Here is a 23773-nt window from a genome sequence, read left to right as displayed (position 1 = left end):
ACAAGGTGTCTGAGCACAGTCTCCACTTCCTGACATAAAGATTTGCAGTTCTGGAGTGGTGAAGCATAGCAGCTCTCAGCTCGCACATGACAGCAAATAGGGAGCACTGTGCTGAACGCTGCTGAGCTGGCACCCTTGGTGTTATATTGGAACTGCTCTCACTGGGTGCTCGGGATATGAGGGGGGAGAGATGGAACTCAGAGCCTGGAAGACAGGGGGCTGTGGTGTGTGGGCAAGGTCAGAGAGAGAGGAGGACAAAGAGGGACTGCAAAGGGGGAGGGCAGTAGGAGGTGGTTGTCTGCACAGACCAGGTTTGAGATGATGAACCGGGAACTGTAGTAGTGTAGGATTTGTGCCTTATCTGCCAAGGGTAGCTGACGGTCACCATAACTCAGATGTGGGAAGGGGATGGCTTTCCAGAGCATGCAGAAACCATGGAGAGGTCCTTTAGCACATGTCCCAGAGTCGTGGAAGATGGAGGCAGGGAAACAGCTTCTATCTGGGGGTTTCTGAATTCCTACAAGACAAACCCTCTTTGTTGTGTCACAGAAGAGAGACAAGCAGAGTGGGCTGCAAAGCTGGGACTGGGGTGGTGGTGGGATGGGGAGCAGAGCAAGGCAAGGAACCCAGACAGAGCCAGCTCTCTCCTCTCTAGATGGCAACCACAAGGCTTCCGCCAGGTTTCCCTAGATCCTGTTTTCCACTCCAAGATTAAAAATCTCCCCTCAGGGGAGAATGAAAAGGAAATTGTGTGGTAGGCTTTTCTGTGTTTCCAGCTGACTATTTCCATAGAAGTGGGCAGTTGGGCCCAGTATTTCTTAAGATATCTTTCCAGTAAGAGTAAAATCCCGGATCTGCTGAGGGCAAGAGGCAATAGCGAGCCTCCCGTTGGTCTCAAGAGGGCTGTAATTTCATCTTGGCTTCAAGATGCATTAGGAAGTGCATGGAGATCCTGGGAACAGAAAAAGGGAAAGTCCTAAATAAAGGTTTCTCATCCAAAAGCTGTTCATAGCGCTTAGTTAATTTCATCAGACTTCAGAATGTTTTTGGTGTTTATTAAGGTTACGTAGGTACTATGCAGAGCAGACATTATCTAAGCATCTGAGACTTCAGTAGTTCACTCCTCTGTTTTGTTAAAAAAAGAGAGATCAATATTAGTTTCTCAAAAATCATCAGTTACTGTATGCTTGTTTTGATTTTAGGGTCCTTAAAAGAAAAGGAAATGTAGTAATCTCTATTTGAAATGGGACTACTTTTCCTTCTATGTGTGCTGGCAATCTGAGTGTCTAACAGATATTTCTACTATCACTTGTTTTTCCAATTCTTTGTGAAAGTCCCGTTTTATACTTTCTCAGAAGTATTTTTTTTCTTGCGGCAGTTCTGGAAATAGCTTTTCTGTTGCAGCCAGCGAGGGGATGTGTACCATCCATGAAGGCAGCCTGGAAGGCACGCACCGGCAAACTGCAAAACAACATAACTTGTGGAATTAACAGTTCACGTTGACACCCATTAAAAATATTCAGAGATTGACTCAGCCTGCCCATGTTGCACAAATAACATGCTTGGCTCTGAATGATTCAAGATCTTATCTGGTCTCAGCACAAGTTCAGTGTGGAGGGCCTGATCCTGTTCTCATTAACCACCAAAGGAGTTTTGCTGTGCACTTCAAAGAGAATTACAGGAGCCGCATTTGCAGTGAAGCACACATGGTTCCTGTATCTTTTCCCTTTTTTCTTTTTAAAAAATTGTATTCCAAACTACAGCAAAACAAAAAGAAAGAAGGCTAGGAAGCAGTCGAAATAAAGCTGCTGTCTGTTGAGCTGTATTGTTGCATGAGAACTCTGTTTGCTTGGAGCTCTTAAGTGGAAACTGAGAGTAGAAATCTGAAAGAGCTGAGATGGTTTTGGTTATATTTGTAGCTGACTACCCTCAATTCCCATCATTCCCCAGGTAGAAGCCTTGCATGGCCCGTGGTATTTCTTTGCACCTTGCACAACTATTTGCAAAGAACTGGAGCTGAGCCGATGTGTGCAGCCACTGATATTGTATCCGTGCAAACACAGTGCCTATGGTGGTCACGGCAAAGGCTCTCCTAAGCCCCCGGGAAGGTAACCATGTTCTTTCTTTGTTTTTCCTGTGCATAGTTTTTGAAAAGGAGGAGCCACATATGGAGGATGGATGGGAAAGAGCAACCACTGGGGATTTTGTTTGGTTTTCTGTTTCTTCCAGGCTGTCAGATTAAATAGTACAATGAGTTCACCCACATTTTTCCCTTTTAATTTTATTTCTTTATAGAAGAAAAGCCTACAAATACAATGGTTACTTTGGCAGAGGCAGCAGCAAGCATGTAACTCAGCCATTTAACAGACTTCAGGTGAACACCAGTGGATGCCCCTGGTCCAGAAGAACCATCCCTCCCATGGAGGCCTAGAGACATTCCTTGCCTCTACTGTCCCCTTTCCTCCATCTCCAAGCCATAACCACAGCATCTACCTCAGTTCAGATTCTGATTTCTGCTGCGTGTTTGTCCATGAAGAAGATAATCATCTGCTGCTACCTGCCACCCTATGGTAATGAGATGGTGACAAACGAAGATAGTTACTCCTGTTGTCTCCCAAATTCAAGCCTTTAGACTTCACTTTAAAGGGTCGTGTATCCCCATTTCCTATTACTGAAGCTTGCTTACCTTTTTTCAAAGCTATGAAGTCATCCTTTGTGGGGGATGCTCTGTACTGTCCTGAGGGAGTAAACATGAATGAGCTCGCTTCTAGTCTTTGAGGGTTTTTTCCCCTCTGCCCTGCTGTTGCCCTGTTTGATTCTCAGTCAGCCTTGCCAACTCCTTACCATGCCAGAAGATGGTTTCCTTACCCCCATGCTGTAAACACCCTATTCCCTCCTGGCTGTGGGCAGGCATCCCTCCAAGCTGTTTTCTTCTCACTTTGGCAAGTCTTCCAACACAAGAATTGAGGCAAATGACATGTGGGGACATGAACTGCTGCTCTTTTCTCCACCAAAACTACCTCAGTTACTGGAAAATATGCTGTTCTCCAGTGGGTCCCGATGAGTGTCATCATCTCAGCATTCACTGAAATGCAATGGGAGATTGAGTCTACAGTTCAGGGCTTTGTATGCCTAGTAGACTTAAATTTTGGGTCCCCATGTCTGCTCTAAGGCTGAGAGAGTAGGAATAGGACTCAAATTTTCTTTATCCCCCTTGTGCATCCTGATAGGTTATTCTGAGGATGTGTCCTCTCTTTTCACAAAGAAACTGCTAAGCATCTGAGGTTTCTCAAAATGCAAGATGGGAAGAAGACTGAAATTGTAAAATTTTGAAGAACAGGTAGGTGACCTGTTTTCCAAGCATTAGTAGGTGACTTCTTTTCAAAGCATCATGACAAGTATCCTGGTGGATGGCTCTTTAGGTTGGCCCTTGCAGTCTGTGCTGTCTTCTTTCTGGTGTCAGGACAACCCAGAAACCTTTCTGAAAACTTACCTGGATGATTCTGCTCCGAGTTCCTCTGGTGGACACCATCAGTGATGTTCGTGGGGAGGCCCAGAGAGCACCCTAACAACTGGTGTGAAGACTGGGGATAGCAGCAATCAGTCAGAAGCTGCACTACCCAGTAGGTGATTCGGAATGCTTCAGGGGTGAGCAGAGACATGAGCCTTACCCTGCTGCTGCTCTGCCCCTCCAGAGTGAAAAGGATGATGTAAGGGAGAACAGCACAAAAACGTGTGACAATAGCTAGTTAAAAAAGCCTTGATGTTCTTCTGTTGTGTTCTTCATGGAAAAGAATGATTTTAGATAATCACAAAAACATGTCCTGTGGCAAAAACCAATCCCTACCACCTTTGAGTCTGTTTGGAAGATGACATGCTCTTGGCAAGTGCTTCAATAGCCCCTGAAATGCCCAGTGCATGTTAGCAATCTAACCAATAACTTATAGGTTCCTATTTTTTTTTTAATTCACTGAAGAACATTGACAAAACTGCAAACACATGTTTCTGCTGCTAAAGCTTAGTCTTATCACAGTTTGAAAATGTGGAAAATCAATTACATGCTTTGAATTGCTCCCTTTATTGCTATAAAAGAATTTCTTCATTCTTTCAGGATAGTGTACACTTGGTAACATCTACTGCTAACAGGCTGTTAGGACTTTCTGCTAAATTAATTCACTACAAGTAAACTAAACAGAAGGCCAGTGGAATGCTAAACATCCACTTTCTCCTCTGTAGTGGCTGTGCTGCAGCTTGGGAACCCTCAGCCTTGTTGCTACAACATCTGGACAACATTTGGGGCTGTCTCTCAAGTGCACGGGTGTGCACCTCCGGTGAATTTTAACTTTCAACATCTCTCTGCCTCTAATCTATATTTAATGTTTCATGACTAGTAGTCAAAGAAACTTCAGCTAAATATCAGGATGGAATGAAAATGATCCTTGGGAAAACATTAATTTTCAGCATTCGCCAGCAAAGTATCTGTGACAGAGACATTCCCTGGAGATTTGTAGCCCATTCTCTCACAGTAATAATAATTAAGACTCATGATTACTGTGCCCACGTAATCAAAGATCGCTTCATAAAATGTACTCCCTAAAGGGACGAATTCCCTGCTCCTAACTGGATGTCAGTCAGAGGGATCAGCACCCCCAGGGATCTGGAGTCTTTGCTTGCCCTTTTCATTACTGTGTTGTTAGCATTGTGTTACTTCATATTCTTCTCAATGCAAATGAGTAGGTAATCATGTGTAAATCGTGCCCTCCAGAAAGCACATGTAGTGAGGTTTTTTCCCCCAAATCTACCACAGGGATTTCTCACATGGAACATAATTACATCTCTGCCATATGGGCTCATTTATATTCTATTACAGGTTAAGCTAATACGACTCAGAAATATGCTAAAAATACCTCAAAGTATTTTGAGCACTGTCAAAACACTTGTCATTTCTTTCTTGCCTGTTTGATTGTGACTGACTTTATATTTATTTAGAGATCTGCCGTGCCAAGTAACTTCAGAAAAACAAAATCAGACCAGTCTGTGTTGCCCAGTCTCCAAAAAATACTTTAAATTCTCTCCCATGACATCCTTCTTCAGTGATGACAAATGGATGGGTGAACAATGAAACAGAAAAGCCTCTAAGACATATTTACCTGCAGCAACACCTCAGTGGGTTTTAGATTTCCCAGGAGGAAAGGAACATGCACTTCAGTTGCGTAGCTTTGTCATTGTTAGGCTGGATCAGGTCTGCGTTTGATATGACGACTTTGCCCTAGCAAAGCTATACTTGCTCTTTAGGCAAAATAAAAGTACAAACCTCTCTACCCACAGAGGCAAGGCTACTGTGGGACTAACAGTTGCCTAACAAAATTATGATAAGATAAGAATAGGTCACCTTTAAAACTAAAAGTTGTATGATACTGTTTTCAGAATTGAGGTACTAGATAATAGTATGTTATTTTCCTATTTTAGTGGAAATACTTCATTTCAGTGTAAGATTTTATTTGATAAGGTTTTTTAGTCGTTATTATTTCACTGATTTGTAAAACTACTACCACTAACCTCTTGATAAATTCTTAGTCCACCACAGTCAATCTTCATTTTATTCTTTTTATTCATACATCCAATATTTCACCCTTTGAAATTTGACCAGGTTTCTTTTATTCTACTAGCTAAAAAGGAAACATATAGAAAGTAATACACAGGTAGGAGGATTAGGCCAGAGGATGGGAGAGGACCACATGGGACTTGCACATGATACTTCAGATAGTACTGTGCAAAAGCAGTGACTGACTTTGGTTCCAAGGAGATGCTTGCAAGAAATTGGACCAGAGTTTTGAAAATGGCAGCTGTGTATTTCCTATAAGCAGGAGATAAAATTCAGACCTGGTTTATAAAATATTTTGAGGTTTTCAGTGATGGAAAATTCTGTGTAGCTGTGAAATCCAATATCTAACTATGAGATAAATTCTGGTACCTTTCTAGAATTGATTAATATATTTCAGAATTGCTAGGAAGTGTTTGCTTTTTCTGCTTTCTGTTTTTATTATATGATAGATAATCTTTTAGATTATTCAGCATTTGAACACTAAGCACAACCTTTCCTGAATGCTTTTTGCATGTTTTCAGAGAACAATAATTATTGCTAACACCTTGTGCTCAGAATACTGTGCAACAAAGTGTGTAAGCAACTAACATTAAGTGTATGAAAAGTGCACTTGAAGTCAGACACCAAAGTATTTTTTTAGATCAAAGCCTAGGAGTTACAATGTCTGTAATTGTGCAATTGCATCAGACTCAGGAGAGTTTCCTTGGAGTCTACCTTGTTCTTAAAAGACACCTTTCAAAATCAGCTGAAACAACAGGGTTTTGGTCAGAGCTATGCACTGGTCATTGCTGAATAAGGCGAGTGGTCTGTTTGACTGTGTGTTCAGTACAGAAGGGAAAAAATTCAGGTCAGCTATGCATTATTACCCAAGAAAAGTATTTTTCCAGCCTTTGTAATTCCTGAGGCAGTGTAAAGGACACTACAGTGATTTCATACATTAGGGAGAAATAAAAAAAGAGTGGTCTCCTGGGTTGTGGAACAAAGGGAAACAAATTTCAAATCTCAGAGCTAACTCCATTAACTAATGTCTTAATTCAGCTGTCATAGATGTTTGATTAAAGAACCTGCTATACAATTTCTTTTGCAGCTTCTATAGCCTCGATTGTGTAAAAGCGTCCCATGCCCTTGGAAAAACAACCTTTCCTTACGTGCACAAAAGGGAGTCTTTTACATGACATCTTCACAGCTTGCTTCCTTTTTCTTCAGGCAAGGTTTTTCCTTTTCATTCCACAGTTTCATTTATTATAAAAGTACGGTCACTGTGGATACTGCACTGCTGTATTCATGTCCTGGTTTTATGCTCATCCCCGGGCATCCGCTGTAGACCATTGCTGCAGTTGGGTCAGAGTGCTGGCACAAGCTGATGGGCATCCTGACATCCCCATGTGACATCGGGCCATGGGCAGAGGCATCAGAGAGGGGCACCAAATCAGGTAATGGTATTCTCAAATATTCCAGAGAACAACCTTTCCAAGACAGGGGATGACTATTAATGTGCCCTCCTAGAGTTCTCCTTTATTAATTGCATACTGGAAGCAGCAATTTGGTGATATTTGCATTGAATATTTGTCAGCCATGTGTGAGTACGTCAATATTTTCCTCTAGATGGTGGGCAGCCATGAATTTTCAGCAGAATTATCTACCTGGTGCTGCACATATATGCTCAGTTCTGAGCTGTGGGTGAGTTGTTTATTTATGGTCAGTGCCTGGATGGAAAGTTCTGGTCTGCACTGGAAATGGGTGCATTTCATCATGCATATGATTCGCAGGAATAGGTAGATCAAGAGCCTTTGTATGAAAATTTGATTCTTAATATCCACACTGATGTTTTGAATCAATCATTCCTGGATGTATAAATCATCTCACAATTAAGTTTGGATCCTCATTGTCATTTGATGGATAAATGTGAAATTATTTTGCTGTCTAACATGATCCACTGCCTGCTAATATCCAGGTCTCTGAAACCCTTTGTAAATCATTGTAGTTTGCATCATTTATTTGGCTAACATACAGTGTTTGCTTTCCAAATCTGTGTAGATGATAATCTGTTTTAATACCTGTACAAATCAATTAAATTTATTCTGTGCATTGTTCACTGTATGCCAAATTGGGTGGAGAGTAGAAACACTTAGCAGGGGAATCAGGCTTTACATAAACATGCATTAAATGAGCCTTGCAATCTGATTGGGGGAGGAGGAAATTTAGCATTTAATTTCCTCATCTACAAACAGATTAAAAAAATGGCTTCCAGAAACAAAATTATAGGGCAGAATTGTTGAGCCCTCACTCATGTTGTTAAGCAGATTCTCATTGGGTTTATCCCACTGAAGCTTAATAATATCACCTCCAGGGTGGCTGAAAGGATGCAGAGTTTCTTGCAAAGCACTTTGATGCTTTGTCTACTGCAGAATGTAGGCAGCATATCTTCAAACCTCCTCGTGAGGCCAGACTTCTGACTCCTCTTTGCTGTTTCTGATTGCCATGGCTGCAATGTAGTTATGGAGCCTGTAAGTGTCCAAACTGCCTGGTGGTAAAACTCCAGGATGTTCTGATGTACCTGGTCAGTTCTGCAAGAGGAGTTGAATTCAATCTTCAAGCCTGTATATCCCAGCTTTCAGGCCTTTATTTTAGACTGCATGAATTTAATCATTTGCAAAATTAAGCCTTCTTTAAGCAAAAATTATCAACCTCCATTTTCCCCCTCACACCTATTCTCCTGTACATAACATGAAGACGTACTGGGAAACTTTAAAGTTGACTGTGGTCAAAATGCTTTTTATTCCTGACTAAAATCCATAATTAAGCAGTGACACAGATGCATTCAAGAATAAATTGCTAAACACACTTCAAAAAATGGGGATAGTAGGATGGAAATCTGTGCTAAAAAACTGTTCTAAGTCAAAGTATCTATCAAGAAAATGCTGCTAAATTTTGCAGCGTAAAACACTATAGAAAATGTAATTGTCAGAGGGAAGATGGATTGATTCATCCTAGTATTACAACAGTATTCCAGATTGCAGGTACCTGAGGACAGTTTAATTTTAGAATGGGCAGTATATCCTTTGTTTGTTTGGTCTTTCACTCATGAAAAATATAGAATTTCCCTTCTCACATTGTATGTAGAATTTCTGTTAAAATACTCCATGCTATAAAATTAATTGCGGAGGACAGAATACCGAGCAAAAATGAGTAAGTATTTTAAGATTGTTTTTCTCAAAAAGGAGCATTATGTGCCCGTAACCTTCTAGTTCTTTTGGTGGAGAATTTTCTGGAGAATGCAGAAAGAGTAATCCTGCTGCTGTGCCAGCCAGAGTTACCAATTCTTGCCATGACTTTGCTTTGGGTCTGTGACCTGCAAAAAAAGCAATGATGATGTAAAAGCAAACCCTGGAGGAAAGATGCTGAGTGGCATAGTATTATTGCAATGAAGTTATTTAACATACATGGTAAAAAGTAACAACTATCGTCATAAGGAAGAGAATTGCAGATCATTCTGCTGGCAAGTGGGCAAGACCATTCCTCGTCCCTCAGGATGGTGCTGGCACATCAGAGCTCTGCTCTGAGAGGAGCAGCAGAAGTGCCTGCCTGCCTGCTGTCCCACCTGGCCCTGCAAGTTATGAGTAACTGTGTTTTTGTTTTCCAGTGTGAAATTTATACTCATTTAACTCTTGAAATTCAGAGGCATGACCACTTAGGGTCCGACTGTGCAGATCCTCTAGTGACTCTTTCACACATATCAGAGACATCCTTCTGACATGAGTAGGTTGCCAGTAGAAGCATGTTTTATTTAGACTGTGAGGTGCAAGCCCTTTCTTTTTAAAATATATTGCTTTCTTGCTTTCTGAGCTCCAGCTCAGTTGTTAAAAGTGTACTTTTTGACAAGGGTTGTCATTGAATGGGATTTCTTTCACTTTCCCAAAAAGAGTAAAAACTCATCCTGCTATTGTTCATCCTTGCATGTGTGACAAAGATGGCTTTTGCAGAGGCAAACCCAAGTTTACTTGCTTTTGAGAAGCTTGGTTACCTTTCTTCTTCTTTATGGTTGGGAATATTTTACTTGCCACCAGCAGCCTGCATACTGTTGGCTTAAATTCAGCACTGTAAAAATCTCATAAAAAATGGAAATACCCATCTTTATTCAATATTCCCAGTAAATTTCTGCTAAGTCTTTTGCAGCTGAAAATATATTATTAATTTTATAAACATGGTGGAAAACAAATCATATTTTGGAGATAGAAAATCATCTTATGTTTAAAATTAAAAAGTCTGAAGGACTGACTGGCTGCTCCTCTGAAACTATAATCACGAGTGCTGTTAGTCACTTGAGTTTTTACATTTGATTCCCCTTCCATAAGCATTTTGGATATTTTTAGTCTTGCTATAAGTACACTCCAGAGTTTTTTAATTAAAGGTAAATGTACTAGAATTCTTTCAATTGATTGAGAATTTTTATTATAGGCACTGTCTGATTTTCCATTAGCTTGTATCTTGAATGACTGTTTGCACCAATGAAAAGAAGTTGTTAAATGGTGAGCATTTTAACTGCACCCTTGTTTAGTAGTAGTGCTCATAATATGGAAGGTAACGCAGTATTCAAGTTATTCATGCATTTACCAAGAATTTTCAAATATTAATGTGATTGGAATTTAAATGAGCAAAGGATTCCAGAAACAAAGTCATATCTTCACTTCGTGGTAAGGAACAGCAGTTCTGATGTTGTAGCTCATGGCTCAGAAGGCAATGTCATATTGATCAGGAAGCCCTCAAATGGCAATGACTTCCATCACTGCTTGTGTGAGCTGGATTCGACATGGAAAAGGCCACACTTTTCCTTTTATTTTGTATGTCATTTGCTAATAGATATTTTTTTTATTCTATTTGAGCTCTTATATGCTACCCACCGCTGTAGCTGAATGCTTTCATTTGAATGTTTCTGAGGGGACATGAGGTAGCAAGGCTCACATGCTATTTCCAGTTTTCCTTTCTCACAGAGTCACAGAGTATTCTGAGTTGGAAGGGACCCACAAAGATCATCACATCCAGCTCTTAAGTGAATGGCCCACTATGGGGACCGAACCCATGACCCTGGCATTATTAGCACCATGCTCTAACCAACTGAGCTAATCTCAGTTTTTCTCTTCCTGTACATGGACATTTCTGGAAGGGTAGATACTCTACTCTTTATTTTTTCATTTTTTCTTTTTATGAATGGAAGTAGATTAAGGACCTTGTCAAACACACAGAGCTGTTCAAATTATGTCCACAGCATTGACTCTGCTTCCTGAAAAGCTCTCTGTCTTGCACAAAAGACATTATTCCTTGTTAATGAGAGATCCTTCATGCCAAAGTAATTCAGTAGTCAAGTACATTCCTTGTCTCCACAAATTTTTTAGGCCATGCAATGGGAGCATAAATCTGAAGAGAAATCTCTATAAACAGTCAGCGTAGTGAGTAGTCAGGCAATGTTTTCAAAAAGATGTTCATGCTGCTGATGGGAAAGAAGGGTGCTGCAAGTTACAGTTTGAGTAGGCTGTGGTTTTCTTGATGGATGCACTACTATAATTTTTCGTATGTGTAATTCCTGCATAGTCACAGGTATTTTTTACACATCCTTTCTATTTCTCATGCATGAGTCAAAATTACTTCCCAGCTGTATACTTTCATCTGCACTGAATGGAACAGGTTGAACTCAGGTTGGAATTTAGCCCTGTGAGCTTTGTCCTGTCTCGGTCAATATGAGGTTAACGGATGAAAGTGTGCTCTTTGGCTATTATTGCATATTTAGGGGGAAAAAGTATGAATTTTAACTGTGGAATAAATTCACAGAGGAATGGGAATAACCCTTAGGATCTTCTACTGCAAGTGATATTTGAGGGGTTTAATGCTAGTTAAAGGTCTGTGGTATGGTGACCCCATTTGCATGTAATTATGCAAAGAGCAGAGATTTCCAGAAAGAGATTGGGCATGTATGTGTATAGTGGATATGATACGCAGGAAGAAATATTATGAGGACCCCAAGGCAAAAGCTGGGACTGTGACCCCACTGATTTATGGCTCTCAAAACAAGAGCTGGACAAGAAAAGCTGCACTGTGAGTCATCCTGACTGCACTTTAGGGCATGATTTGCTGAACTGACTACTAATGGCATGTTTTAATTTTGAGGATTTTGAGGTTAGGTACTGATGGAGATAATACAAATAGTGGCAGAAGAAAATTGGAGGTATGTGGTATACTGCAACATGGGTATCCATGTATCACGTGGTCCTGTCTTCCTGGTGGGGGAAAGAACCCCAGTACCATCAGACAGCTGGGATGGTTTAACTGGTTGGCAGTAGGTGCCCAGTGTTGTCATATTATCAGCAACTCCCACAAGACTGAATTTTCCTATTTGACAGAACACATTGCTTTTATCATCCAGACCAGGTTGCTTTCATTGCTTGTAGAAAGGGAACTTAGGGGGAAAAAAAAAGTAAGTAAAAATCAAATAATTTTAAAAGAAGTTGCTGGTCAGAAAAGAGGAGGAAACCATCTTGCTCTGGTACTATTCTGGATCTGCACTGAAACACGAGAGAGCAGCTGCCTTGGAGCTGCCTCCACAACAGAGAAAGACATTTAGCTACATTTAAAGTTTCAGTGCACAGAAAGCAGAATGACGTCATCTCATTTCCATGCCCAACAGCACGCACTCCAAAACACAGCTATGCTTCTTCTACAGTATCCCTTTATTTTCCTTTATCTCTGCTTTTCTACCCCATTCCTTACTCAAGCCCTTTGCTGAGCTTTATATTTTCTTGTGTTTAATTTGGAACTGATGTTATTCAGTGACCAAATCCTTCTCCCTTTGTCTCTCATCAGAGCCTTCCTTGCTTTACATCCACTGGGAAGAACTGATCCAGTTATCTCCCAATTTATATTTCAAGAGCCTGAAAGCCTGACTTCACAGATAAACTGTAGAGCACCCCAACCAATATAAATACAGTACATAGCCTTTTCTGCTCCATTCAACAGTAGATGATGATTTTTTGCTATAGCATCAGTTTTGCTATAGCATCAGTTGCTACCAGAGGGAACATAATGCCCTGCCACCATTCCCAATATTCAGTCAATATATTGTGATTGCTATTGTCTGATATTTTATATAAAGGTAGCAATTAGCACTCTCAGAACTTGATGTCTCCTGTCCAAACAGAGCATATGGTTTCACTCCCAGACTTCTCATGGACTAAACATAAGACAAGAGAAAATAGATATATCCAGAAGGCAGCTCAGATACCAGGGGAAATGGTTATTGATGCAATGAGTCACAGCAGAGCCTTGTGATAATTTCTGCAGGCACCTTTCTGGCTGCAGAAGGCAGAAACCCCTCATTTGATTTTGTTTTGGTTAGAGAGTAACAATCTTTCCCTTGGTCAGATCTATACTCTCCTTATACCTCTGCATCTTATTCAAGATCAGTGAATGTAGCCACGCATCCCTTCCTAGAAGGGAGATACATTTTCCTTAAGCAGCAAAGCCAGTATTTTTCAGTACAATGCTGACTAACTAATTTCCTCCCAGTATGAATATTAGGGCAAATATAAAGGAGCCATGTCCCTGGACAATGGTGTGCTCCAGTTGGCTGAAGCAACACTTCTTCAACAGTTAGTGTTTGGGCACTTCCTGACCCTTGGCATCCTCAGCAACCTGGGGATGGCACATTCCAGCTTCATACCTGATTCTTCCCCAGCAGAGATGGGAAGAGCTGTTTGAGCAGAAAATGGTACCAAGAAGTCAGATGCTCTGAAGTGACATCCACACACACATGCACACACATAGAAAACACTTGAATCATGCTACCTTAGACTTGGCCCAGAAGTCACAGAATCACAGAATGTTCTGAGTTTGAAGGGTCTCACAGGGATCATCGAGTCTAATTCTTAAGTCAGGGTAGGGTGAAGTAGCTTAAATACCCTTTCCTTTTCTGGGTTTGTAGAGGCTCCAATGCATCTTCAGGTCAGTATGACTTACCGTGTCCTTGATGGATTGCCCTGTCTGCTGCTCAGCAAATCTGTGTACTCCTGTGCCCGCCCACACACTGTCCCATCAGCAGGTCCCTGCACAGTTCCAGTGCTGAGAGTCTCAGGAGATCCTCTGGGGCTGATGCATGGCTATCCCTGTGCCGCCTGCCTGGAGAGCCCTTTTGTCCATTGAAAGACGACTGAAGGACGAGTGCAAATCATACCCCTGGATTTTATACCCAGTTGTGCCATTAACCTGCCAGGTGACAAAAGAGGCTCCAATGGGAGGTCTCTAGTCTTGGTCCACCTGTCATTTAAATGAAAATTATGCAGATTATTTCTAAACTATAACTGTGCAGCAATATTAATCTCCGGTGATCAGGTGAGTCTATTAAGTCCACTTTCCCTTTCTCACCACCAGTGCTTCCCATCTCTGTCCATTTCTGCTGGAAACTCCTGTGTGCTCCAGGCAGCAGGAGACCCACTGGACAAACCCTGTCCCTCATCCTGAGCCAAGCACACTGGGATGCCCACCTCACAGAGGTCTTGAGGAGCTACTCTAATGCAAGTCATGTTTTTTCCCCCCTCTTCCTCTCTCCTTTTGTTAACAGGGAGGCTGGTGGTGGTACTGTCCTGCTCAGAAATAAAGCAGTTGCTTAAGCTTGATCAGAAAGGAAGAGTAATTTACCCACACAGACAAGTTTACAAAGGTAGAGCGTAAGTTGAAAGAGAAGGAAACCAGCAAACTTAGAGTGGTTGGGTTTATTTTGCTGCTCAAAATGTGAAGTCATGTCTCCCTGTAGCCTTGATTCCAGCCTGAGCTCCTCAGCTGATTGCATGGGATAGTGTTGGAAGGACACATTTTGAGGGGGACTTCAGCTTATTAACAACATAGTCTTCATGGCCAACATCCACTCTTTCCTACCTTTCCTATTGCTTCTGTACTGTCCGCATCTACTTCTTGCCTAGCTTTCATGTTGCACCTGGTCTTTCCTAGGAAACAATTGAGGGAAAAGGGCATGACTTCTGTGCCTTTTAGTGCATTTTAACTAAAATATTCATCACAACTGAACAAAAGTTGTCCTTTTTGGAGATGAATGATTTTTCATGCGTGGCAACCATTTTAACACATTGGAATTGTGTTTCTCAATATAATTTTAAAGCCATTTAGGGTGGCTTTGCAGTTGGCTTTTCAGAAAAAATGCTGTTCAAGTGTTGAGAGGAAGAGTTACATTTCCTGATCTGATATTTTTTAGTCCTCATCACAAGCTGTAGTCTTCCTAACTCAGAATTCTATGGAACTTTAACTGGTTGAACAGTGTTTAATATATTCAATTGACAACTGGTATAATAACATGAAATCAGAATAAAGAGCAAAATCAACAGAAATTGAACTGGCTCCTAGTTTTGTGACGTATCTCTCACCCCCACCTGATTGCAAGATGCCCAATATCTGTTTCCTAAACAGATGCTCTGGCACCTTTTCAGAATAAATAAAGAATATGAGCTCTGTACCTTCTACATTATTCACATTTTACTAGCCTGATTTATTGAAATTAAGGCTTAAATTGCTTGGATGAAATTACTCAGATTAAATTACCACTCAGTAGAGCATTGGGATGGTGACGGTTCTTTGTTTGGAGTTTACACAGCAAAATGAAGTCCTGCACCATATCCTGGGGACTTGAAACCCAGAGCTATCACTAGCAAATGTTAGTGTTATGAATCTGCTCTCTACCACCTGGGTAAGCTACTTCTCTGGCTTTCTCACTCTTGTTTTTTTTCCTGGCTTATCACAGATAAGCTTTGAGCACCCTGCTGTGTCATGACCTCGGTGGTACAAGATGTACCCCTTCACATCCTTGTTTGTATGGAGAGCAGCAACCTCTGGGCAGTGGCCAGTGGTTGCTTGATACTTCTCTGCCTGCCTTCTCATCAATGATTTCCAAAGAAAGGAAGTAGGCAGTAGGCAACAGCTGCCTACTGCTGAGCACCATCCTTACTCTGTTTCAGCGTCACCACTTGAAAAAACTTCTTCCCATGGGGAGAAAATTCACATGAAGGTTTCTCTGGAGTGAGAATGAGGATGGCCCTTCAACCAGCCCCTCACACCTGTATTTTAGGTTGCTGCACCTGGCTGAAGACTTCAAAGCATGCTCAACTCTTTGCCTGTACTCCCTGCCATGTCTTATTTTTGACCTTTCCCCTGAGAGATAGGTCCATTAGAAGATAATTCAAATCATTTGGTCTCTTGGGACTCCCACTAAGGGTAAGAATAACAATTCAGCAACAGCTTTACTGATCTGCATAGAAAATTCAGTCTCTGTTTTTGCTGACCCTACTGGCTTGCCATATACAACTGTAAAACTTTATTCTCATAATCCAGAAAATCAGGTGGAATTTTCAGCCATAGGCTATCAAATGTCATATTCATAACACACTGGATTAAATGATAATAGCAGAATAATTCTTTTAATAAGATATTTAAGACATATTGAAATAGAAGCTTTTGTCAAACAAATACATAGGAATTTTACAGCATCAGTGCAAGAGAACAGATTGTTATTGATAATTCAGCAGATGTGTCCTGGTAGTGTTACACACACACTTATGACCTCGGATTCTAGTGAAAGATCACCAGACCATTCATCTGGAAACTGATGCTGAAAATCTGCCTCTTCACAATGCCCTTACTGTGCAGCATCACTTACCTTTCTCTCTTCTTCATAGCTGCCCAGCCTATGCAAAAAGTAAAATTATTACATGAGTGTGAACTGAAAAGGGCTGTTCAGGTCATTGTAACTGCATTTCACCATTCAATAGATATTCAGGCCCAAAGGAGCCACAAAAATCTTGCAAGCTCCCTGTGAGAATTTGCAGATCTGTAGCAAAACATCCAAACACACATTGCAGAGACAGTTGAGGGCATCAAGTGTTTCACTGCTGATTTCAGTTTTCATTAGCAGTTATGCTGTTAGTTAATTGTCAAATGATCCTAACAATTATAACACATTGTTCTAAAGCGAAAGGTAGATAACAGTCATCCCCCCAATCTGATTTTAGGGAAAATTCCTTTGCAGCCCCAGATCTGTCAGGTGGCTGCTATAACCTTCTGGGTATATCTCAAAGGCACATGAGATATTTATATTTCAGTAGAATCATCCATGTACCCTGTCCTGTCTCTAGTTGAGACCTATCTCTGATACTTCAGATAGGAGCCAAAAAAATCACAGAAGTGAAGTTTGTGGGAAGAAAGGAAATAAAAGATCTCTATAATGGCCAAGAAAAATCTGAGGCATTACATAGCTGTGGTGAAAATGAACACAATGAACAAATGCCTGCTTCTTTTGGAGACAAAAGACAGAAGGACTCATTACAAGTTTAAACTTCTGATACCAGGATCTCCTCCTTAGCCTACCATTCAGTTCCATTCAAAAAGCTGTAAGGCTCCATTTTACAGCTGATGAGGATCTTTGCATCTTCTGGCCAGACAGGAGTTCAGTTTCTGCTCATCAGTTTGAAAATATGTTCCTATAGCCTGTAAGTCAGGTTTGCATTTTATTTGTTATAATCTTAAGCGGAAGAAATTCTTTCTCTCTTTCACTCATTGTACAGGACAGACACTGTATAACTTTCACGCCTTTAGCAGAATTTTCCTTCCTTCATCAATGTTTTTTCAAAATATATTATGATCCAAATGGGAGTGCATACCTGGCTGGTTTAATTGCATGGAAATAGATTGGCAGTTGTTTTATTTACTGATCTGCTTCTATAAATGTGGACTTTTTCACACTGGAGGACCTCAGAGGCTGCTTAGTCTGTGCCCATGAGGTTGATTGTTACACAATGTCCAGCTGTTACCATTCACACACACAATGAACACAGTCAGATGTGATGCTCAGGACCTTGTCTTTCCCCATCTTTGAATAGGAACAAGATGTTTGGTGACCTTAGCGCAGGTGACCTTTGGTCCCTAATCAGGAGGATATCTTCCCAGGAAGCTGAGAAATAGTCTCATTCATTGGCCATAAGCATAATAATTTTAATTCAAATGTTTTACTTTGATTGCAGGTAAGAGTTCTGCATATGTAGGCAGATACACATATTTCCTGCTTTTGGGTCTCCCTCATACAGTTCATAGATTTGGAAAAAAAATTGTACTTTTAATAAGCTATAACCTAGTTTATTTAGTTTGGGTTTTTATAACGTGTTGTGTCTTTAGAAATGCTGTAACCATATATAGAGGAATATTTTTTCATTATTTTTTCATAATGCTGTGCGTAAGACAAAACCAAATTTGAGCAGTTTCCTCAGTGACTGTTAATAAAGGATCTAAGAGCCCAGTGTCTATATAATAACTTACAGCTGTTGAGAAGCTATTTTAGTCAGTGCATACAGCAAGTTTACAGTTACTGTCTCCAAATACCTGTGGTCTAGCCACTTACTTCAGTCTGCTGATTATTTAGCTGGAATAATCTACCCATAGCTCTTCCTTCAGCTCCCTCCGACCCAACAAGAACCTAATGCAGAGCCACTTAAAGAAATCCAGACCCGGCTTCTGGGCACCTCTGTGACACACAGCCTGAGCTTTGCTCTGCTGGTTTAGGCTGGCTGTGCCAAGGGTGGCTGCCACAGCATGTTCAGATCCACTGGGACCAAGGGTTAGGGCAAATGTCACCAGCAAAGTGATGGTTTTTTTGCTGGGTGGGGAGCGGTGGGTCCCCAGTGCTCAGCTGGGTGATCCCACTTGGAGCCCAGCACCTAAGTTCTGGAGCTCACACATCTAGCATAGATAGGAGGAGAGGGAGCAATAGAGGGAGGTAACAGATATTTTTTTATATATAGTTTTATTTCTTTGTGGGCAACACAGAATCATTATTTCCTCCTGCTTTTTTTCTTCCTGCTGAATTAGGGGAAATTTCATATCCTGATATGAAGGCAGCCTGGTACTCGATGTTTGATTATTTAATTATGGGAGGGTTTTTTTGGACAAAAAATTATTTTCATTTAATTTGATCATGACCTCTAAAATTGTTTCATGCCTTTAATATCTAAGTTAGTCTAGTTCCTGAAGTGAAGCATATCTTTCTAACGAGCCCCACAGATTAATTTATTTCTCCCAATTATTATTCTTTCTGGTTTTTTGGGGGAGGAGGTTCAGTGTTCACTCAGTGTAGGATTTCACTATGGTTTTTTTTGATCCAATTCTTTTAATGAGCATTGGAAGCAGTCTAGGAAACCATGACAGAAGGTAAATCTCGTTTAAACAAAAAATAATACAGCTGAGTTATCTGCTGCCTTTTCTGGTGTTAGTAGGGCTGCTATGCTTTTGTATACGAATTGCTTTGGGATAATAATGTTTTCTACTTGCTTATACATTTTTCATCAGACAAATCAGGCAAAAAGATTGTATCATACAGATCTGTAACTGTAGCTGCTTTCCCATCCTGTAGCTGCAAGGTAAAGATGAGATACATTTTTAAACTTGGAGAAAAAGGGTCAAAGTTAGAGGGAAAAAACTGTATGAAAGTGCAAAGCCTTGGATATAAGTAGCTAGCCCCTAAAGCAGGTGCTAACAAGACCTTCTTGACAACCACTGAGTTTTGTGCATAGCAGAGGAAAAGTTACAGCTGAAAGAAAAGAAACAGGCAAGGAATAGCATTGTACTGTATCTGACTGGGATTATAGCAGCTGAATGAGTCATTGTTATAAAATATGAGCAGCGGAGTGTCCTTTCAAGTCTCTCAACACAGATTGAATGCAGTTCTGACCAAGATGACAAAACTCATTTTGATTGAATAGTTGTCTATATTTTTAAATGAAATGCATGTGGGGCTATTAGCTCAGCTCCCCGTCAAAGGCGGCTGCGCCGCAGCCTTGCCATATGTTTGGCAGTGTTTGAAGCACCTGGCATCCTCCAGAACAGACAGTCACATTTGAATGGGGATAAATATTGAACCGTCTTGCAGCTTTCTCTTCCAACTCCAGGGTAGGTACTTTTTACATTAAAAAAACATGTAGCACATTATAAAAGGTTAAGCAAAAATTTATGTACATGAAGTGTTTTAAAAACCAGAAAGGAAGAGGAGGACAGGACTGGCAGGGATCCTCCCGTGTCTGTGGAGGACAGAATGGGCAGGGACACAGATTTCTTTCTTTGTCTGAAGGCTTCAGGGACTTGGGAGTGCAAGAAATACAAATCATAATTTGTGCTTTTATTGCGGATTTATCACAGTGTTATTAAAGCTAATATGCAATTTCTCATCCTGGAACAATCACTCCTACAAGTCCCACCCCTATCCAATTTTCTTCTCTTTAACATCATTAAGAAACTGATATGCTTAGCTGCATGCTGAGATCAGTCATGTCCTTTGGCTGAAAAATGAGCAAGTTACTTTTCCACCGAATAAGGTTTAAATCTTTAGTGCCCCACGAATGTGAATTTCAACCAAATAGGAATATTACATATCCTTGTGCTTCTCCTGGGTCTTTTTTTTTTTTTTTTAAAGTATTAACACAGATTTACATTGTGTTTTGTGGTTTAAAGAGCTATTGATTACACTGGGCACTATTAGAGCAGTCTCAATTACATCCACCACTGAAAGGTGAACTCAGACAGGAATAGGTGAAAGCAAAGACTAAGACAATAACCAGAGAACGGAGAGCCCATCACATGACAGAATTAAAAAGGACATTGCTAGTTTTATGTTGCAAAAGAAAGTTTTAGAGAAGACACCATTTATTTCTCTAAGCATGTCTCCAGGAGGAAAAGGACCTTTCTCCTCAAGGGCAAAACGACACAAGGATATAAAACAGTGTGTATACACTCATGTTGGACAAAAAAGTGTCTGGCAATGAAAGGAGAGAGTCTCAGCTGGACTTCTAGGATGTTACTGGGGCCTATAACCACAGTTTGAAGCTAATTTTTGATAATTGTGTTTATAAAGTGTGATGATATGGATGTCTACAGTAGCAAGTAGTCTACTCTGCTGACAAAAGAAAATGACTTTTCTAATCACTTTATCAGTGTTCCTAATACCAAAAATGTCTTCCAAAATAAATTGATGAGGAATACTAAGAATTTCTCAACAGACTTTCTGTCTGAAAATAGTACAGCATTACTTCTTTTCTTTAAATGCAGTGCAAAGGTGGAAATTAACTGAGTGCTCATGTTGTTTCACTCATTCTGATGATCATTTTCAGATCCCACTTGCATCATTTTTCTACTTACAGCTGCTTAAACATTTCAGTGGGTGGACTCCATCTAAGAAATCCTTGTGCTTCTGCCAGGATTTCTCTCCCATTCCAGCTCCCCACCTTTGAGAAATTCTAAGTAGTATATAGCAGTACTGATGTACTTATATTAGCTCAGTTGGTTAGAGCATGGTGCTCATAACACTGAGGTTGTGGGTTTGATCCCTGTACAGGCCATTCACTTTGGAGCTGGATTTGTTGATCTTTGTGGGTCCCTTCCAAGTCAGAATATTCTGTGATTTAGAAAAGACTCTGTCACTGGAACATAACATTTTCTGACAGTGTTTTATTAGCTAATATGGAGGACCAGCTCAGTAAGAGGGCCACTGCTGTTTATTTTTCTAGATAATTATTATGACCATGCTAATTTTTTTATAACATTCATCCTTAGTCATCAATATGCAGTGTTGAAGTACAAACGAGCAAAAAGCACAGCCATTTTTTTCTACTGTATTTTTTATCTGAAAATAGGCAAAGAGTAATAAATCAAAGAAAAAAACTGCTGAAATTAAGGACTTGGAAATCATGCACAACTTATTGACTATTTTTGGTCCAGCTGAGCACTGATGGGCATTACCATGGAAAGGTAACATCCACCTTGCTCACTGTGCTTTTCACTGGTGAGCCTGCAGGAAGTCTGAAAAAGCAGGACCAGAAAGGTATTTGGGTAACTGCACAGTAATTTACTGCTACCAAGTACTACTAGAAATCCATAAAAATGAAAATAAAACAAGAACATGGTTATATGATACATATACAACTCTACCTATTAATATGTTTCATTCATAAGAGGAGATTCAACCTCTATGCAATTACACTTCTTACTGCAATGAAAATGTTGTTCCACTAACACAAGCCAAGCAAGGTCATTATCTGCATTTCCAAGTGTTTGAAAAATAAAATGAAATAGCCTTTTCACCCATATATGTTATTATGCTTGCTGTTTAGAAATCGTAATAACAGCAGCCTCAGACTGTTATTTTGTTGTCCTTATGGTACCAAAGAAGAAATATATCCTTTGAAAACAGACCAAAATAAAAACAGCATGAAGGAGGAATTCCTGAGGCCAGTAGCCTGTAATTAGAGCTACCATCTGTGTTCAGGTGCCAGGAAAACAAATGCCACACTGTCCTATCAGCTCTGCCTACACTCCAAGTATTAGCTGTACCAGCTCTGAATTTTTGCATAATCCATATCTCACCCAGATAGGTCAGTCATCATACCATATGGTATCATATGTATATATCAGATCATGGTTGCCAGCTCCACAGCTGCTGTATATAGTATATAATACATCATAATAAAGGTATCGTTTCATGGTACACTAAATTACTAATACATTTAACTGAACATTTTCACCACCATTTTTTGAATCAGTAACTTTAAAAGAATTCAGGAGAGGTTTGGAAATATTTGCACATTCTTGATATAGTTTATGGGCTTCTCTGCTTGCATTCCTTTAAAAGACTAGGGGGAGAAGCGCTTCATTGTTTTGACTCAGGGGTTTTTTGTTTATAAAGCGAAATGCTGATAAAAGCTGTGAACTTCTCCAGTAACTGTATGTAAGGTTTCAGATACCATGAGTGACTTGAACATTTGTGATTCCTGCTTCCTGGGCTGGCTTGCTGCTTCTCTCTGGCCACAGCAGTGCTTTGGCTTTGTTGTGCTATAGTTAAACTGCTACCTGGGCATGTTTGTATTGTTACATGGGCATTGTGACCTTTAATAGTAAATCATTTTGACTGCACCAGATTGGGTTGAATTGCAAGGAGCAAACACAAGCATGTTTGTTTTCAGTCTAAGGGACGGAGCAATTTAGATCAATTTAAATTTTGGTTGCAGGAAAGCAACCTAAACTGTTTATATTTCATTAGCCCAACTTTGATATACCTAGAGTGTGGAATTTGTTTATAACATATAAAAATATATTTATATGCATTTATATGTGTATCTGTGTATGTGTACAGCAAAACTCATGCACAAAGACATTGTGCATTACATACACGGTAATAATATAGCTCCATCATTATGAAAACATGGAGACTGAGATTCATCTTACCTATATTTACCTATCAAAAATTTGACATCTATTCTAAGTCAGTCATGTAGGTCCCTCTGAAATCTCTGGAGAGACACAGCCAGTTCCAGAGGGTGACCTATACTCATCTATTCAAAATGAAAGATTGCTTGCTGAGAAAGCCTACATGACTAATTCAGAGCAAACACATAACTTTCAGAATGTTAAAGTTAGGGACAGGAAACCCAAACCAACTGTGTTCCCAAAAGAATCCTCTTTTGTGGAGCTGATTGATCTAGGTTCATGCACCAATTCTGGTTCCTACTCTTGTTTTTTGTGGTGGTGATAATAGTGATGGTGTATACCACCAAGTTAGAAAAGATGTTTTCCACATTAAGTCAGAAAGTGTTTTTAGTTTTGGTTTGTGGTTTTTTTGTTGGTTTTTTTGCGTGTTTTTTTTCCTTTTTTTTAAATGGTTATGGTAATTATTAAAGTAAAGAGGAAATAGCTCATGTTGCCAATTCATCTTTTTTTTTAATTTTCTCCTTTAAAATGTCTTTGAAGCAGATAATTGTATAAATGTGACTTGATGACTGAAATCACTGGGTGGACTTTAAAATCATGAGAGAAGAAGGAAAAGGGAGGAGAAGAATTTATGAGATCTACAGTAAAGAGAATTATTAATCTGCAGAAATATGTGCTTCTGTTACTATTGGCTCTGCGAAAAACTGATTTCACATGTTATAATGTGCCTCCTAAAACTGAAAAAATAAGAATGGGTGTGGAAACCTACATTTGTACAGTGTATGAACACTTTGATCTCTTAAGAAGGCAGATGTAGAATAAAATGTAAATTAGATCTGAAAAAAATGCAAACCCATAAGAGAAACAAAATTAAAA

At 40.0% G+C, this 23773-nt stretch overlaps 1 long non-coding RNA gene across 1 annotated transcript in view; it reads left to right on the top strand.

Annotated features, from left to right (window-relative positions):
* The first annotated feature begins 230 nt into the window (after positions 1-230).
* LOC135425587 (uncharacterized) overlaps positions 231-23773 on the top strand; it is a 30624-nt gene continuing 7081 nt past the window's right edge. The window contains exons 1-2 of the long non-coding RNA XR_010435643.1: positions 231-2108; positions 6839-7038. This is a non-coding gene — a long non-coding RNA (uncharacterized LOC135425587). The remainder of the gene's footprint in view (positions 2109-6838; positions 7039-23773) is intronic.

The sequence above is a fragment of the Pseudopipra pipra genome, chromosome 1, assembly GCF_036250125.1.
Source record: "Pseudopipra pipra isolate bDixPip1 chromosome 1, bDixPip1.hap1, whole genome shotgun sequence".
NCBI classification, from domain to species: Eukaryota; Metazoa; Chordata; class Aves; order Passeriformes; family Pipridae; genus Pseudopipra; species Pseudopipra pipra.
The sequence above is the reverse complement of the archived record's forward strand: the minus strand, read 5'-3'. Positions and strand labels throughout refer to the sequence as shown.